Here is a 3,962-nt window from a genome sequence, read left to right on the forward strand (position 1 = left end):
CGTTTAGAGCACTTTCTTTTCCTCTCTTTTGTACAATGACAATTACCCATTTTGGGTTTTGTTGCTCCCACAGTTCTTATTACTTTTTTGGAAGGGAGTAGAACCAAATGTGACACAACAGAACAGAGTCAATCAAATCAAAAGGGTGGACATAATAGATAATGTAAAAGCATAATACAAGGTGATCAACAATGGTTACCATAATGCCTCCTGCTATCTCTAATAGAATTGCCTATATAATCAGTTATAATAAAACTAAACAAAACAGTAAAGAACAAAACCGACAAAAACAAAACATTGGAGACATTATAGGTCTTCAAAAGTAGATAATAGTCAAGGAGAATGGGTGTTATAATGAATCTCACTATCTTCAGAGCTGTTGCTTAAACTTTCGAACCTGGTACTATCAAGCAAAACAGAATAGGGGACATCAGTCAAAAACAAGATGGTGAGAGTAATACAGGGCTTTAAATCAAGATAATGGAAAGTCAAAGTGGGTTACTATAATATATCCTGCTATTTTTTATTTATTTTTCCTTTAATTAAAAGGATAAAAATAAAAAAGTAAATCATGAAGTGGAGATTGAGATAAAAGAGGGCATAACAGCAAAACAGCGCAGATCAAAACGTAACCATTTAAGCAGAATAGTGTTTCACCACGAGATAATCCTGACAGAAAAATAGTTACCATATTGTTTCTTTCCTTGAAATCTTTGAGTATAACTTCATATACTGTAGCATCAAATATATCAAAACAATATAAAACCATTTAAGAGAATGACAGCATTACAGGGTATTTAGAATCAACCAACAGAAAACGAACAATGGTTTCTGTATAATCTCCTTGTCTTTAAAAGTTTTTGCTTGTACTATCATACATAATAAAATCCAATAAGATACTACCTGTTTAGACCAATGGAGACAGAAAAACAAAAGCTTGATGAGACTTCAAAGCAAGATGATACTAAATCAGTATTACCTATTAAGACGTCATTTTCTCCAAAATAGCTGTTCCTATCATCCAATCTTCTCTGCCTCATTTCTGTTGAGATCTTTTTCTGTCATTAGTTGTCAGTTTGTCTTCTTCATTTTGTTCTCTGCTCCATTCGTTGTGGCCTCTCTGCCACTATCTCTGTATTCTTTGAGAGTTGGAATCAGTGAACGCAGTTGAGAGCGGGACTGGAAGGGAGCCCTGCATCAACCTGCAGTGATTGAGCAAAACAGGGACCCTTCCATAGAGTAGGAGGGTCCAGCAAAGGACATACTGGAACAGGGCAGACTTGCCGGAACAGGACGCTGCAGTGACTTTAGTCACATATTCCCCTTTCAAGGGGGACTAGTGGGGAGTGCCTGGCCTGGGTGACGCTGCTGACTAAGACCCAGTAGGCTAGCCCAAACCAGGTCCCAGCGCCTAGAGGTGCACCCTAGCAGTGAAGCCTTTGGTTGGTTGACCTGGAGGGGTGGGCCCAGCAGAGGCTTCCCAGGTCTGTGTCTCCTTAGTACACTGCAGTAGGCGGGAACACCTAACCGGCGAAATTCAAACAAACTGTGACAAAGAGAAAAAACTGGGCCTCCTATATTCGCTTGTATGGAAGGAACAAAAAGTATGGGAGGAAGAAGTAGCAAGAAAGGATCCTCAGTCCCCAATCCTGAGAACACTGATCCAGGAAAGGGAAATGCAAAGGAGGACAGAAAACATGCAATACCAGACATGGCACCAATAGACATAAAGCAATATCTCCAGAGCCTCATAGACGAGTTTAAAAGTGAAGTATTTAATGAAATAAAGCAAGATATAAGTAGAATAGGTAGAGAAATGCTAAGCACCACCCAAGAAAAAACAGATGGTGGAATGGAAGAACAGAAAAAAAGGGGAGAAGTGTTTGATGGAGAAAATAGAGAAAACATAGAATACATGAAGCAAGTTCAAAGAGATTACCAGGAAACTAAAAACTCTATCGAAAGCTGGCATAATAGCTTGAAAGAAACTAAGAATAGATTATCTGAACTGGAGGGCAGATTGTAATGTGGGAGCATGAAATGAAAAACTTCTTAAAAATAACAAGAAAACAAACAGCAATAATACAAAGGCTAGAAGATGATAAGAGGATCTATAACTTAAGAATTAAGGACATAAAAGCAGAAGTAGGGACACAAACATATGGACTACAAAAGCTACTCACAGAAATAATCCAAGAGAATTTCCCTAATTTATCAAAAGGTAAAGATACTCAGATGTAGGAGACATACAGGACCCCAGCCACCTACAACCCAAACAGAGCTACACCCAGGCATATAATAATCAATACTCCAGAAATCCAATATAAGAACAGAATTTTTTTTTTGGTCTTTTTCCTTTTTTTTTTTATCGGTACCAGGAATCGAACTCATGACTGCCTGCTTGCAAAGCAGGTGCTTATGCCGCTGAGCTAAATCCCCAGCCCCAAGAACAGAATATTAAAAGCCATCAGAGATGAGAAATAGGTCACTTACAAGAGAACACCCATCAGAATTACAGCAGACTTCTAGGCACAAACCATCAAATCACGAAGAGCATGGGGGGAAATAATTCAAGCTTTGAAAGATAACAACCTCCAGCCAAGATTGATATATCCTGCACAAGTATCCCTAGAAATTGATGAAAAAACAAGGTGCTTCCAGGTAAAGAGGAACTAGGGGAATTTGCAACCACCAATTCAACTCTACAGAGAAACTGCAGGATATTCTAAAAAAGGAAAATACCAAGATTTTAGAAACAGTGGCAGAAAGGCCACAATGAATGGAGCAGAAAGCAAAATGAAGATGACAAACTGACAACAAACGACAGAAAAAGATCTCAACAGAAATGAGGCAGAGAAGATTGGATGGTAGGAACAGCTATTTTGGAGAAAACAAGATATCGTAATAGCTAGTGCTGATTTAGTATCATCTTGTTTTGAAGTCCCATAAAGCTTTTATTCTTCTGTCTCCATCCATCTTAACAGGTTGTATCTTATTGGATTTTATTATATGTGATAATATAAGCAAAAATTTTTATAGACAAGGAGATTATACAGAAACCATTGTTCATTTTCTGATAGTTGGTTATAAATATCCTGTAATACTGTCATTCTCTTGAATGGTTTTACATTGTCTTGATATGTTTGGTGCTATAGTATACCAAGTTATAATCAAATATTTCAAGGAAAGAGACACTATGGTAACTACTTTTATGTCAGGATATCTTGTGGTGAAACACTATTTTGCTTAAATGGTTATGCTTTGACCTGTGCTGTTTTGTTGTTATGTCCTCTTTTATCTCAATCTCCTTTTTTTAAATTATTTACTTTTATCTTTTTAATTAAGGGAAAAATAAACAAAAAATAGCAGGATACATTATAGTAACCCACTTTGATTTCCTATTAACTTGATTTGAAACCCTGTATTGCCCTCACCATCTTGTTTTGACTGATTTTCCTCTATTCTGCTTTGCTTGATAGTACTAAGTTTGAAAGTATAGGCAAGAACTGTGAAGACAATAAGATTCATTATGACACCCATTCTGGTTGACTATTATCTTCTTTTAAAGTCTTGTAATGTCTCCAATGTTTTGGTTTTATTCTTTACTGTTTTGTTCAATTTTATTATAACTAATGATTTGGCAATTCTTTTTAAGATAGCAAGAGACATTATGGTAACCATTGTTGATCACCTGGTATTTTGTTTTTACATTATCTATTATGTCCATCCTTTTGATTTGACTGACTCTGTTCTGTTATGTCACATTTGATTTTACTCTCTTCAAAAACAAGTAATAAGAACTGTGGGAGCAATAAAACCCAAAATGTGTAATTGTCATTGTACAAAAGAAAGGAAAAGAAAGTGCTCTAACTGATATAACTGCATATATATTTAAGTGTATAAGATAGATAACCATATTACTGAGTTTTGTTGGATCATTGAATAAAAGTGTTTGCAGTCTC

This window comes from Cavia porcellus, unplaced genomic scaffold (assembly GCF_034190915.1).
Source record: "Cavia porcellus strain 051 isolate PalLab524CR breed Dunkin Hartley unplaced genomic scaffold, mCavPor4.1 scaffold_7, whole genome shotgun sequence".
NCBI lineage: Eukaryota > Metazoa > Chordata > Mammalia > Rodentia > Caviidae > Cavia > Cavia porcellus.